At 30.8% G+C, this 16,442-nt stretch overlaps 1 non-coding gene across 1 annotated transcript; it reads right to left on the reverse strand.

The window, feature by feature from the left end:
* Positions 1-2,952: 2,952 nt before the first annotated feature.
* On the reverse strand, positions 2,953-3,057 carry LOC119467301. The gene has a single exon (XR_005195837.1). It is a non-coding gene; the product is annotated as a U6 spliceosomal RNA (small nuclear RNA).
* Between the last annotated feature and the right edge of the window lie 13,385 nt (positions 3,058-16,442).

Here is a 16,442-nt window from a genome sequence, read left to right on the forward strand (position 1 = left end):
TCAGTAAAACACAGACCTATGTTTTCAGTCAGATTATAGTACATGTAGTATAATCATCAAACCTACAAATTATTCAGTAGAACAAACAAAATATCCAACATATAATCTCTTCAGGATTTCATAAATTTTACTTTATTATTTTTGTTTCACAAATACATATATTTGTTTCAACGTTTTAATATTCAGAATTAGAGATAATCCATAAATCTAAAATAACTAAATTTAGATATTTAAGCAGCATTTAAAATAAAAATTATAATGACATGGTAATATTTAAATGAAATAATCAGGTTAAAATATGAAGTTGACAAATCTGAATATAAGGCATTTTCAGAAAGGAGATCTTTAAAAATAAGGAGTAGGTGAGAATTAAAATAGAAGACTGTAAAAGTCTCATAATCATCACATTTTAAAACCTAAAATGAAGATAGTATTGCCATTTAGTCCCTTAAATAAAATAAAAATAAATACAACTTCCACTTTTCTATAGAAAATTGGGAGGTTTTATAATTTAGATCTGAATGTATAAAATTACAGAAAATCAAATGTTTATCAAAGGTTTTCTGACTAAGATATGTGGTGTTTTTCTTGCTTACATATTCATTGACTTCTGTAACCTTAATTACCCTTATAATTTATCAATGTGGAGATTCCACCCTATTTCTTATTCATAGTTACTTAGACAAGATAACTTTTCCTATTTGAGAAATAAGTTGCCAACATAAACCCTTTCTTTTGATTTGACTTTCTTTTTCTACCAATGATAAAATTTTAAAAAGAGAGATGAAAAATATCTTTTCTGTACTATTTCTTAAACAAAAGTGCTTCAGTTTGTCATTAAAAAAATAAATGTTTGATTTAATCATTAAGCAGGTAATGTTACCTTCATGAGTTTCTTTTCCTCTGCTGGAAGGTGGAAGCAACTCTGAAACGTGAGTTCTGAAGGAAGCTAGAAAGCTATTCTGTCTGAATAAAACATCAGTGAGCATCTTTGGCAGCTCATGTTTAGGAAAACCTTCTTTTCTTTGATTATTTTTCGATAGTTCACAATTCTACCAGTGAAGCAATCTCCACTCTCTAGTTCCAATGACTGATACAAGCTTTGTTACACACATTTGTCCTAGTGTACTCAAGCCTACAATTAAAAAGTGGAATTGAAGAATACATCAGAGGAGAAATTACAGCCAGCACTTGTTTTCTAGCAGGTAGAGTCAAAACATGACTACATTTCAGATTTCCTAAAATCCTATCCTAAATTAGAATGTTTTTAAATGTCAAAGGTTCACTCAAATGTTTTCCCAATTACACCATTTTTAACATACCTTCACTAATACTCTTTAATTAGATATGGAGAATTCTTTGAAGATCAGCAATAAAGCATTAAATTAAAGGAAGCAAAAAACTTTTGAAGTTTTGCACATATCTTTCATCTTATCTACTATCTCTCATTGCTAGATCTATGCTTCTGAGTACAAGAAAATGTTTTTGTTCATTAGCAAGGAGTTGTTCTTTAATAAGTACTAATGATTCTTCTTTGGAACTAATAGGAAATCCTGAATATATGAACTTATGGACAGTAAAAATTAGTAATACTCATGCTAACATCAAAGTAATGGTATTGTTTAATATAGTAATTAAGCAAATTGTAAACAAATTGGCATTCTAGTTATTACTTCATCAAGATAATTTTGTAAAGTAAGAACAACTCAACTTCATGTGTATTTAACAACTTTAAGTGAGGTAACTTTTACATATAAGTAATTTTTTCAATAATATTAATATATCTAGATCTATCTACATTTATATACATTTGTGGAGAGATATAGATATAAACACTTTTTCAATCAATGAGGATATTTAAATGGTTAAATGTAGAAAATAATTGCTCAAAATAAAGATTTAAGAATGTACTAATTAATAAATTTTAATTAAACAAAGCATAATTTATTTAGAACCAGGCATTGCTTAGAGCATAAAAGAAAAAATAAATATTAATATGTAGCTTGAAAATAAAATGTTTCATTGCTAAAAAAGATAGAGAGAAAAATATTTGTAGTTAAAAATTAAAATAGATAATTAAAAAAATGACACATAGACACATATGTAGAGAGATTGGTGAGTATCTAGAGATGTAAATGTAGATATTTATAGAAATATAGATAAATAAAAATATAAGTGTGTAATAGAAAGAGTTGTATAGCTAGTCACACATATACAGATGCTTTCATCCTATAAGGATCCTATTCCACTATTTTTAAACAGCTTTGTTGAGACATATATTTACATTTTAATTTCATATACAGAAATTTATATGCTGTACAATTTCTGTATCTAAAGTACACATCAGTGGTTGGCAGTATATTCATACATATGTGAAATTACTCCAATAATCAATTTCAAAACATTCCCATCATTCAAAACCAAACAAAAAAACCCTGTAACATTTAGCTATCACCCGCTTTAAAACACTTCTTCCTAGATCGAAGCATTAATCTACTTTCCCTATATAAAGATTTCCCAATTCCAAACTTTTATATGAATGGAATCACATAGTATGTAAAACCTCTATTACTATTTCACCTAGTGTAATGTTTTCAAGGTTCATCCATGTTATAGTATGTATCAGTACTTTATTCTTTTTTATGATTGAGTTATATTTCATTAAATGTATACATCACATTTTGTTTATCTATTTCTCCACTGACAGGCATTTGGATTTGCTTCCAATTTAAAAAATTGTGGATATATAGTAGCTGTGTTTATTTCTGTATTAAAAATGAGTGGTTTATAGTGGATATATGTATATATTATGGGGTATATGAGATACTTTGATACAGGCACACAATGCATAATGTTTGCATCATGAAAAATTGGTTATCCATCTCCTCAAGCATTTATTCTTTGTGTTACAAACAATCCAATTATACTTTTATCTATTTTTAAATGTACAATAAAAATATAGAATGCTCCATGAATTTCCTGTCATCCTTGCACAGAGGCTATACTAATCTTCCTGTATCATTACAATTTTAGTATATGTGTTACCAAAGTGAGTAATTTTCACATTTTTGCTATTATGGATAATGCTGTTATAAAATTTGCATGCAAGATTCTGTATATGTAAATATGTGCCTTTTCTCAAGTATACATCCAGAAGTAAAATTGATGGTTTATAATGGAACTCTATACTTAATAATATTAAAATATAGAGTTAAACTGTTTTCTAAAGCATCTGTATTATTTTCAAATTCCTTTTAGCAGAATAGGAGTGTTTTCATTTTTCCACCTTATTGCCAACACTTGTTGTTATCTTACTTGTTTATTCTAGTAATCCTAATAAATATGAAGCAGTATCAAACTGTGAGTTTGATTTGCACTTCCCTGATCAATAATGACTTGGAGAATCTTTCTGAGTATTTAGGTTGTTGAGAAAAGGACTTGCTGCCTGATGCACACGGAAGCCAATACCATGGCACTAGGTTTTGAGAACAAAACCAAACCAAACAAAAAAGTTTTAGTCTATGCCCACCCCGCTTGAGATAAAAGACCAGATCAATTCTTACCTTCTTCCCCCTGTAAATTTCCTCGATATGCACAGTTGTCTCTTCATGATCATTCATGGGTTGCATCTGTAAATTTGGGGGGAGTTAATATGAAACAGGCAATGGAAATTTAGGCCGTGATGTCAACAGGTTTGTTCAGCACAAATCACAGTTGCTCATATCAGTTCTAATAGTTATCAGCCAGTTTTGTTAACTTATAAGCAGAGGGAGTATCAGCAAGCTGTTTCTTTTCACATGTGCTCTTCCTGTAAGCTCAGCAATTTCTATTAATGTTTTCTTTCATTCTTTGGAACATGGCTACACCTATTTACCGCCTGTATATGTCTTTTGAAGAGATGTCTATTCAGATCCTTTGCCTATTTTTTAATTGTGTTGTTTTTAGTTTTGAGTTGTATGATTATACATATGTATACATACACATATTATGATTTTCTTTTCAAACATGTGTTTGTAAGTATTTTTCCCATTCTCCGGGCTGACTTTTCACTTTCTTGATGATGCCCTGTGAAGTACAAAAGTTTTTAATTTTGATTAAGTCCAGTTTACCAACTTTTGTGTGTGTGAGTGGCTATTGCTTTTGGTGTCATATCTAAGAATCCTTTGCCAATCAAAGGTCAAAAAGATGTCCTCCTATGTTTTATTCTAAGAACTTTGTAATTTTTGGTTTTACATTTAGGTGTTGGATACATTTTGAGTTAATTTGTTTATACAGTTTAATGTAAGTATTCAACTTTTTTTGTTTCTTTAGGTCTCTTGCAATTCTACATGAACCAGCTTGTCAACTACCACAGAAAAGTTAGCTAAGATTCTCCTAGAAATTGCAGTAAATCTGCAGATAAGTTTGTGGAGCATTGCCATGTTAGCAATATTGGGCCTACTGATCCATGAACATGGGTATTTTTTCATTTATCTAGATTTTCTTTAGTTTCTTTAAACAATGCTCTGTAGTTTTAGAGCATACACTTTATATTTCTATTAAATTTATTCCCGGGTATATAATTTTTGATGCTATTATAATTAAAACTTGTAAAAATACATTTTAAAAATATTCACTGCAAGAGTATAGAAATGTAACTGATTTTTTGATATTGATACTGTATCCTACACCCATGCTAAACTCATTTATTAGTTTTAATTTTTTAACTATTACATATGAGTTTTATAGACATAATCACGTGATCTGTTAATATAGTTTCACTTCGTCCTTTCTTTTTTTCTTTTTTTGAGTAGGAGTTTCGCTCTTGTTACCCAGGCTGGAGTGCAATGGCGCGATCTCGGCTCACCACAACCTCTGCCTCCTGGGTTCAGACAATTCTCCTGCCTCAGCCTCCTGAGTAGCTGGGATTACAGGCACGCGCCACCATGCCCAGCTAATTTTTGTATTTTTAGTAGAGACGAGGTTTCACCATGTTGACCAGGATGGTCTCGAGGTGGGTGGATCACTAGGTCAAGAGATCGAGACCGTCGTTTCTTATATACATTTCTTTTTTTCTTGCCTAACTAGAATCTCTAGTACAATGCTAAATAAAGTAGCAAGAATAGACATCCTTGTCTTTTTCCTGGTTGTATTGGGAAGCATTCTGTCTTTTACGACTAAGTATGATGTTAGCTGTGGAGTTTTTGTAATTCCCTTCATCAGCATTAGGGACCAGAGAAGTTCCTTTATATTGTTATTTTTTAGTGTTTTTCTTATTGAAAGTTCCTAGGTTTTGTCAAATGCTCATTCTGAATTTATTGTGATGATAGCATGATTTTCATTTTTTATTCTTTTAATAAATTGTATTTCGATAATTCGTTTTTAGAAGGTCAGTCAACTTCCATCTTTAGAGTAAACCCCACATGGTTGGAGTATATAATTATTTTTATATATTTCTGGACTCAGTTTACTAGCACTTCATGCAGAATTTTTGCATATATCTTCATAATGATATTGGTTTAAAGATTTTCTTTTTTGTTGGTGATTTGTTTGTATTTCATTTTAAGGTCATATTGGCTTCATTAAATTAGTTGAAAAGTATTCTATTTTGGGAGGTGAATGGAAGAGAATAATTTGTAAACCATTTTCATGAATTATCTTTAAATATTTGGGAGACTTCGGTTAGTGAAGCCATCTAGGAATGGCCTTCTCCTTGTGGATAGGTTTTTGAATATGGATTCAGCCTGTTCACTTCTTATAGGTGTGTTTCTTCTTGAGACAAATTTGAGAGTTTGCTGTTTAGAGATTTGTCCATTACATCTAACTTATCCAGTTTCTTGGCATACAATTGTTCACAATTTATCTTCTTACTTAAAAAAAAATTGGTTATATCAATAGTAATGTCTCCTCTTTCATTTCTTATTCTAGTTATTTCACATTTCTCCATTTCTTTCTTGATAAATTTAAAGTTTTGTCAATGTTATTGATCTTTTCAAAGAACCAGCTTTTGTTTGCACTGATTTTCTTTGTTTTATATTCTTTACTTACCTTCTATTTTACTGTCATGTAGCAATCATTATTTACTTTATTCTTTGTATCTTAGGTTTAGATTGCTCTTCTGTTGATGTCATAAGTTGGAAAATTAAGTTATTGTTTTCTTTTTCTTAATATAGATATTTACAGCTATAATTTTCTTTCTAAACAATAATTTCACTAAAGTCTGCAAATACTGTGTTTTCATTTGTATCCTTCTCAATGTATTATAACTTCCCTTTTAAATGTTATTGGCTTGTTGGCTACTTGAGTGTGTGTCGTTTAATATTTACATATTTATAAATATATACTAATTTTCCCTGTTGATTTCTAATTTTCTGCTGTTGTGTTGGTGAACATATTCTCTATTATTTCTATCATTTTAAATGTATTCAGTTTTGTTTTATGGCATCGAATATGATGTATCTTCGAATAATGCTTTAATTGTATTTGAGAATAATCTATATTCTGTGTTGTTGGTGGAATGTGCTATGAATATCTGCTAGGCCTGGTTAGTTTATAGTGTTCCAAATCTTCTATTTAATTGTTAAATTTCTGATGATATACCATCTATTATTTACTGTGGAATATAGAAGTGTCCCACTATTATTGTTAAATTATCTATTTTTACCTTAATTTCTGTCAGCCTTTAATTGATATATTTTGGCATTATGTGTTTTGGTGCAGATATTTTTAAAACTGTTATACCTTTCTGATGGGTTGATTTATTATAAAATACACTCTTTATTTCTAGTAACTCATTTCCATTTTAATGTCTATTTTGTCTGATGTTAGCATATTCACATCAGCTTTCCAGTGGTTGTTGTTTGCCTGATAAATCTTTTCCATCCTTTTACTTTCAATCTATTTATGTTTTCTAATCTAAAATAAGTCTCCTGTATATAACATATAGTTGTATCACTTTGTAAAAATTAGGTCTTAAAATCTTTCTTATTTGATTGAAATATTTAATCTATCTGTAACAAGGTTACTGATATAGTTAGTCTTCTGTCTACTATTTTAAATTTTGCATTCTATGTTTCATGTCTTTTTTCATCTATTTAACTTTACAGGTTTATTTGGTGTTAAGTGAATATGTTTTAAAGTTGCATTTTGAATTTATTAATGCTTTGTACACCATTTTTTCAGGGGTGTATGTGTGTGTGTGCGTGCGCGCCTGTGTGTGTATGCATTTCTATGTTCCCTATAGTGTTTACCATATCCACTTTAACTTGTTAGGATATCAGATTCATACTAGCTTAACTCAGTATTATATGTAAACATTACTACTATAGATCACTTTCTCCCCATTAACATGGTATTATTGTTACATATAATGCTTTAATTAGTGTTACAAACCCAACAGTACATTCTTATTGTTACGACTGTAACATTTGTCATCTTTTTTTTTAACCCAATACAGCTTTTTGCCTACAAACCACTGCTGTGCTGTCGTTGACAAATATATAACACATATATTGCATGTCTATATGTAATATGTCTATTCTAAATCTATATGCAATACATTTTACACATATTATTTTATACAGTGTTTTTTTAATTAGTTAAGAACGTGAAGAATAAAATATGCACTTAGAGTGCCCTTTATAATTGTATAATTAACTTTATTAATATTCTTTGTTTATATAAATTATCATTATCACTTGTAGAACTTGCTTTCAACCTGAAGAATTTGTAAAATATGTCTTTAATGTAGATCAGTAAGAAATAATATATCTCAGTTTCTCTTTACTATTTCATGTGTTTATTTCACCTTCATTTTTGAAAGAGAGCTTTGATAAGTATAGGACACTTGATTGACAGTTTTTGCTGTTTTTTTTTCATTGAGTATTTTGAATATGTTAAAATAGTTTGCCTCCTGCCTTCTGTTAATTTTTCTGAAATGTCAGTTTTTATCCATATTGGGGATTTCTCGTAAATTACATGCCATTTTCTCTTGCTACTTTCAACAGCTTTTTTTTTCTTTTCTTTGACTTTCAGCACTTTTATTATGAAGTGTGTGGTTTTGTCTCTACTGTTTAAAGTTCAAATCTATTGTTATGCCCCTTTACTAAATGTTATATATTTCAGTTATTGTATTTTTTAACTACACAATTTCCCTTTACTCTTTTTAAAATAAGTTATATTTTTATTGATGTTTTCTATTGTATGCAACATTGTCACGATATATTTCTTCACCTCTTTGTGCTTTACTTTAGGTTAATGAGTATATTTATTTATAATGACTACTTTGAAATCTTTTTCTGTTTAATCTGAGGTTTGATTGCCTTCACAAGCAGTTTCTGTTGCCTTTTTTCTGCTGCAGGAAAATATTTTTAAATGCCTCATAATTCTTTTTTTTTTTTAATTAGATTTTGACAACATATTATAGCATACTGTCCTGTGAGGCTTGTTTTTGTTATATGCTTGTTTACATCTTTAGTGATTGGGTGGATTATTTTTTACTACTCTTCACACAAAGTGTCAATCTGTTTCTCATGAAGGCACATCTTTGGGTATACGATACTAAACTTACAATGCAGTGGTCATGTAAGGCTCTCTTCCATTTTTTCCCTGACCATACCCAGCTGTCCCACTCAATTAATTACAAGCTGTTTTTGACAGTTGTTGTTTTCCATAATGTCCTGAGGCATAAATACCTCTATAAACTAATTCAATCAAATTGTAGATTTCTGGAGAAAATATTTAATAGTTCCTGAAGTTACTATTTGAAATTTTCTGACCCCTGAAGTGTTTTCTCAGCATATTCCCCAGTTCTCCATGCTAACTAACAGGAACACAGTCTAGAACTTATTTTTATTAGATATACAAATTTTCTTCAAATTAGTTTTCATCACAGCCTCCACTGAATTTTAGAATATGTTTAGGTTTAAAATTTTCCATGCTCTGCTGCAAATACAGTCAGTAGTTTGGAAAGAGATTAAATCATCTGTTCTATTAGGTGACACTCTCCTCAGACAAAATCTCTGATTTATGGCTCTGGAGTTGAGGTTGGAGACAATATTAAGGTTTTCTCTGAGTGGAAGCTCCACTGTTCGTACTGAATGCTGTGAAAGGGGAGGAGGGTGAGCAGCCTACGGTCCTCCCTGCTTGCTTTTCCTGGTATACAATCATCCTCTCACAAGTCAAGGAATTTCTGTTAGAGCCCCAGTATTCTCAGAACACTGCATCCAAAATATTGCCTCTTTTCCAGAAGTTGGGGTTGTGTGGAAGAAGGAAACCCCAACCTCAACTGCATTCACCCAAGGGTTAACCTCACCAATAGATAGCTTGGGACAAGATGACAAATGATAAAGTTTTACTTGTTCTTGTATGAACAACTTCCATCTGGGAGCTGGATGAAGAGAAATCCCGATGTTCTTAGCTGCAGTGATCTGGAGTGGAGTATTGGCCTTGCTGAGTTCAGAGGGAAAAGGGAAGAAGCTACCTTGGTTCAAATATCACAAAATCTCACTTATCTTCACCATATTTTGTAGGTTTTTCTATAACAGGTGCATCTTCATGTGCAATTTTATCTTATGACCACTTCAAATGATTCAAATAAATGAGTTTATTGGTAATTTTCACCAGTTTCACTAAGGAGCAGGTCAGAGGAGCTCCTCACACTGTCCTGCCAGAAGTCAGTCTTCATTGCTTCTAAAACTTAACAATGTATAAGAACTGCATGTAGAGCTATAAAGACAACTAATGCTTGGCTTACAGACCTGACTATGCTTATTTAATTTATATAGGATGTGAACTTTACATTGGGAATATTAAAAACTTTGTGGTTATTCTATTTGTGTAACCAAAGTTAAGGTATGCTAGCCTAATTTTATAAGAAATAAGAAATAATCTGTGTTTTTTTGGTATTAAAACTTTACTTTCTAGAATTTTTTTTTTTTTTTTTGAAATGGAGTTTTGCTCTTATTGCCCAGGCTGGAGTGCAATGGTATGATCTTGGCTCACTGCAACTTCTGCCTCCCAGGTTCATGCTATTCTCTGGCCTCAGCCTCCCAAGTAGCTGGGATTACAGGCATGCAATACCATGCCTGGCTAAATTTTTGTGTTTTTTTTAGTAGAGATGGGGGCTCACCATGTTAGACAGGCTGATATTGAACTTTTGACGTCAAGTGATCCATTTGTCTGAGCCTCCCAAAGTGCTGAGATTACAGGTGTGAGCCACCGCTCCCAGCCCTGGAAATTATTTTGGAGGAATATTTTCACTATCCCTTTTAGCCAATCTACTCTTGATACATTTCTTAGTTGACTTATCATTTTCTGCTCTTTTGTTTGTATATCATTAGATTTAAATATTTATATTTAAGAAAAATACTCGTCATTATTCATAAATTCTTCAGTAAAAATAAGTTAACTGTAAGCCTAAAAAATGTTAACTGTTTTGAATAACATAGCATATACAAATAACTGACTTTTGGAGTATGAATAAAAGCCTGGTAAGTATATATATCATTAGAAATATCAGTGGTGTTTTCCTTTTTAATGTGTGTATTTTATATGATATTTTTTCCTCACTTTTGGCCAATCTCTAATGATTATTTTGGAGATAAAGACAATATAATCTTTGTTTTATAAGTAAAATAATTGTATTCGCTAATGTAATTTTAACACTATGTTTTACTATTGGGTTACTTCAAGATGTCTGGCAGATGAGGGTAAGCATGAACAGTTCTGTTTGATTATTCTAGTTTGGGAAGAAAAAATAGTATAATTAAAAAAAAAACCTAAAATATTCATGTGGATTATTTATTTTGTCTTACAGACAGTTTTTGTTATTTAAAAAAATTTAATTTGAACTTGTAAAAAATAATTTATAAAGTAGGGAAGGAAGTTGAAAGTAGGAAGGATCCACATAATAGTATAGTAAATTATACTATTTACGCAGATAACAGGTACCTGGAAAGCTAGACCACTAGATTAGGAGACATATATTTTTTTTACTCACTGATCATCTCGTTTTTGATTTTCTAAGCCACAGTCACCCATAGGGCAGCATGAGAAGGGCAGATTCTATCTGACTACATGAGAGAGGATATAGGAAGAGTTCTGTACTACAGGGAAAAAAAAACCTTGAAATTATGAATTTTGGGGCTTATGTAGGAACTGCTTACACAGTATGTGTCAGGAGAGAAGGAGAGTGACCTTTACAACTCTGATGTGATCATTTAGGTCCAGGGGTGAAAACAAAGAGAACAAAGGATTCTGGGCCTATCACCATTAGAATGTGACCAAATGGATCTGGGAAAACACAAAACTTCTAACTTCAAAGGAACAATTGCCACCCAACGTTCCTTAATGCAGGTTGCCAGTTTTCTTTTCTTTGAAAGCCCTGATGCTACAAAAACGTGAAAACATACAAGTAGCATCGTTTCTTGATAAGCACCTATTCAAACAAACTGAGATATGTATACATTTACGCACCTAAATTATAAAATGTCTCATGTAATAAGAGGTAATTAATTCATTTGCAGTTAAGGTAAATATTCTTCAAATTATTTTTTCCTAGATAACTCTGACTCATGATGAACTTTACTTACTTTAATTGAAACTAGTATAATCATTGCTCAAAAGAAAAATGATTTCTACAATATATTTAGAAGGATTTTCCAATTTTTTTAAAATTAGAAAAATGTTTAGGTTATCCTTATTATGATTTCACTAGTAATGTTTATGTAAAAAAAGTAGATATTTTATAGCAGAATATTTTACTTCATACATTTAAAATTTTTTAAATATATGTTTTATTTTATTGTATTTAAAAAAAATATTCATTTTTTTTTTAATTTCTTGCTTTGAATGATTAAAAAATGTTTTGGGGAACTATAGGGTTTTGCTTTTACCTCAATTTCTATTTTATAAAATTGAGTCTATAATCTACTTGTTTATGAGCCCTTGATGTATTCCCGTTATTCAGATAAATTTACCACACACATTATACTGCTGCTTCTTCAAAAATCTTGAAAATGATAAGCCAGATTTTATGCCAATTTGCCTTTATGCAACAAGATTTTCCATATTTTAATAGTAAGGCATCCCACGTTTTCATATCAAAGATCTGGAAAGCAATTCTTATGAGATTATGCTAAGATTGTATACAAAGGTGGAAGCTATTTTAGTTGATATATTTCAAAAGATTAAAGAAACACTTAGTAAACCCAGGCATGGTTTTCTTTTACATAAAATGTTATTTATCACATAGAATCATGAATTATTTACAAGTACTGGAGTCACTTGCAACAGGAGTAAACAGAATTGATGATGACCTTCAGTTCACTGTACTGCAGAGAAAGTGATTCTCTCATTAGATTTTCACTGGAGAATAAAAGAAGCCTTTGCCTCATGAAAATTCACTGCCAGCTCCCTCATTCCCTTTCTTTCACCATAGAGTTGAAAATAAAAGTGTTTCCTTTTTTTAAAGGTTGCTTCTATATGTAACGAAAAAACAATTGCAAATGACTCTAATCCCAGCTCTCTGTTAAATGGATCTGTCTATAGTCTCTCAGTTGGTACATCATTTAGAAAGATCCAGATGGGCTCTCAATCTGAAAGTAAATGTCAGATAAATGTGTGGACATTTCTGCCATTGTTAGTAAGTCTGTGGGGAGCTATTTATTGACTAGGGTGTTAGCTTGGTGAAGAAACAAATTTTTTGAAACAAACTCAAACATTGTTACAATGAGTCATTTTCCTCTCAGGTATGAGTGACTGTCATGGACAGAAATTTCTTTTTTATGATTTGTGAAAATATCATTTGGAATTTATAGTCAGTTATATAAAACAACTTTCTTATTATCACTTATTAAATAGATGTTTCACCGGAAAATTCATGAGCTTAGATGCAGTTACTGATTATATTTTCTATTTTCTGTAAATACTGTAACACTCCCAATGGTTGCTATGAAGTTTAATTGAGATTCCACATAAAAATCATATAAATAGTTACTAGTGCTTAAGAGGTATATAGTAAATATTTTATCCTAGTTGAATTCCTTTCTGAAATTGACTCAAATTAAAATATGTAGAAACACTATTTGTTGTCTGGAGTATATGGCCAAGTTCTCTGGAAATATAACAATTAAGTAAGAATGCACACCCAATATTTGCTGAATTGAATTAAATTGATTTATGGCGTGTAAATATAATTTTTAAATAGAAAAATATAGATTTTTTTCTAATAGATATTGCATAATGGCTACACAAAGATAAATTTATTAGTATTTGTAAAAAAAAGAAGAGTCAAAGAAAAAGGTAAGAATTTTGTTAAGTCAGAGAGAATAAAGAGGAGTTAAAAAGGAGCTGAAAATATGAAGATTTTATGACAATCTTATTTCCCACTGACTAGTTGTTATAATCAGGTAACACACAGTGGTTTTGAGTGGGATGTGCTTCCTGGGTAATATGAGAATCAGTTTAAGGTCAAGTTGAAGAGAGATTCCTGGCATCAGTGGATTAAGAGAGAATCACCAAAAATTGTTATCCTACAATTAAAGCCTAGAATAATTATTTCTGAAAAAAGATTTCTCTGAAGACTAGTCTCACAGCAGAATTGGGGGACTAAAGATGTAACTTTTACTATCAAGATTGCCATTTAAGGATAACCCATGCACATATAATACCTCAAATATTAATGTATTTGAACACCAACCACAGTAGCAGGAACTACCTCTAAAGGCAAAATGTCTGATTATTCATCCATGTAAATAGTAGACATACTCAACTGTTCTTATATTGAATGAAGGTAAAACTTTACTACATAACTATAATATATATAAAGATCTAAAACTGGGTAAACTTTGTTGAAAGATAATTACTTAATTTACATTCAAATTGTATATATTTATTTACTTTCATTAATATTTTCACAGATATGTAAATAAAAATCAGCTATGAACTCTTTTAATGATTTTGAAAAGAATCCACTACCATAATTAATAGCAATATATGTTCTGAACTCATATTCTAGTAATCATATATTTCAGGCAACACTTTTTAAAAAATGTACATTTTCTAGCTACCTAATCACATTTAATCCAGTTGCTAAACTACTATATTTAAACTTTATTCTCAGGAAGAAATGTGATAATTTCTTTCATATGCACATTTTCATATTTCACATTATTCTAACAAAAATCTCAAATACCATAGCATGAACTGTGCATTTTTCAAATAAAAGTGATGAACCAAAATGCATGCAGCAAAACTTTATTAAACAGTTGTCAGTTGAATTTTTTCTCACCTCTTTCCTGACAAGAATTTCTGTTTGTGTGTTTAACTGATATTGTCAAATACATGAAATTTCCTAAATAAGATTATTGGTACTGGTTGTTGCATATAACAACTGGTTGTTGTTTATAAGTGACATATAAAAACCTGTATATATTTAATGTACCCATCTTGATAAATTTAAAGATAAACAGACTCATGAAGCCATCCATAAACTATGCCATAAACATCATCATCACCACAAAATGATACCTCTCTGTTTTTTGTTCTTGTTTATTTATTTATTTATTTTTGGATAGGAACATTTAACAAAAGTACTGCAATCTAAACAGTGTTTTAAACATACAATACAGCACGATCCCCCAACCCCTGGGCCACAGATAAGTGCTGGTCCATGGCCTGTTAGGAACCTGGTTACATAGCTGGAGGTGAGCGAAGCTTTATCTGTATTTACAGCCTCTCCCAATGCTCCCATTACTCTCTGAGCTCTGCCTCCTGTCAGATCATCAGAGGCATTAGATTCTCATAGGGGCGTGAACTCTATCGTAAACTATGCAAACAAGGAATGTAGGTTGTGGCTTCCTATGAGAACCTAATGCCTGATGATCTGAGGTGGAAGAGTTTCATCCCCAAACCAACCCCTGCACACCCACTATCAATGGGAAAATGTCTTCCATGAAACAATTTCCTCATTCCAAAAAGCATGGGGACTGCTACAATACAATATAGTTAACTATACATGCTACGATGTATAGAATTTATTATGTCGATTAAAACTATGTACCCATTGAAAATACCTCCCTAATTCCTCCTTCTTTGAGCTCCTGACAACTAGTATTCTCACTGCTCCTAAGAGTTTGACTATTTTTGATATCTAACATAAGTAGTATCACATAGTATTTGTTCTTCTGTTTCTGGCTTTTTCACTTAGAATAATGTCCTCCAAATTCATCAACATAGTAGCAAATGGCAGGATTTCTTTTTAAGGCTGAATACTATTTTATGTATGTATATAGCATTTTTCTTTATCCAATTTTGTTAATGGGCATATAGCAAGTTTCCTTTTATGCTATTGTAAATAATCCTGTGATACATATTGGAGCGCAGGTATCTCTGACATCTTAATGTCCATTATTTTCGGTATAAACCAATCAGTATTTTGGACCATATACTTGTTCCAACTTTAATTTATTGAGAAGCCTTGATTGTTTTTTATAGTTGTTCTATCAATTTACATTCCCAGCAACAATATAAAATGATTCTCTTTTCTGCACATATCTACCAATACCCATTATCTTTTGTCTTTTTGTTAATAGACATCCTAATGGGTGTTAAATGATCCCTCGGTGTAGTTTTGATTTGCATTACCTTGAAGATGACTGATGTTGAACAACTTTTAATGTATTAGCTGGCTGCCAGCACGTCTTTGGAGAAATGTCTGTTCGAGCTCTTTGTCCACATTCCATGTTTAGTTTTTAATTTTTTCTGTTGAGTTGTATCATTTATTTATGTATTTTAGATATTAGTCTTTTTCAGATATATAATTTGTGAGTATTTTATCTCATTCTATAGGTTATCTTTCCACTTTCCTGATTAAGAAATCATTGCCAACACCAAAAATAATTTTTTTTTTCAGTGTTTTCCTCCAGGAGTTTTACATTTCCAAGCCTTATATTTATGTGTTTAATCCATTTTTGGTGATTTTTTTTGCATAGTTTTTAAGAGTAATTCAATTTCATTCAATTGTATGTTGATATTTTGTTTTCTTAACATAGTTAACTGAAGAGACTATAATTGCTCTATTATATATTCTTGTCGCACATTGTTGAATGTATCTTAACAGTAAATTAATAGGTTTATTTCCAGACTCTCTATTCTATTCCATTAGTCAATGTGTGTTTTTATGCCAATACTATACTATTTTGATTGCTGTATCTTTGTAATATATGTTGAAATTAAGAAGTACGATACTTTCTGCTTTGTTCTTCTTCCTTGAGCTCTCTATGGCTACTTGGGTTTTTTTGTGATTTCACATGAACTTTAGATTTGTTTTCTATTTCTGTAAAATAAATTCATCATTATGAATTTGGTAAGGATTACATTTAACCTATAGGTCACTTAGAGTATGAACATTTTGATAATATCGTTTTTTCCCATTTATGAACACATCCTTCCATTTATTTGTG

Source organism: Cebus imitator, unplaced genomic scaffold, assembly GCF_001604975.1.
Source record: "Cebus imitator isolate Cc_AM_T3 unplaced genomic scaffold, Cebus_imitator-1.0 Scaffold276, whole genome shotgun sequence".
In the NCBI taxonomy this organism is placed as follows: Eukaryota; Metazoa; Chordata; class Mammalia; order Primates; family Cebidae; genus Cebus; species Cebus imitator.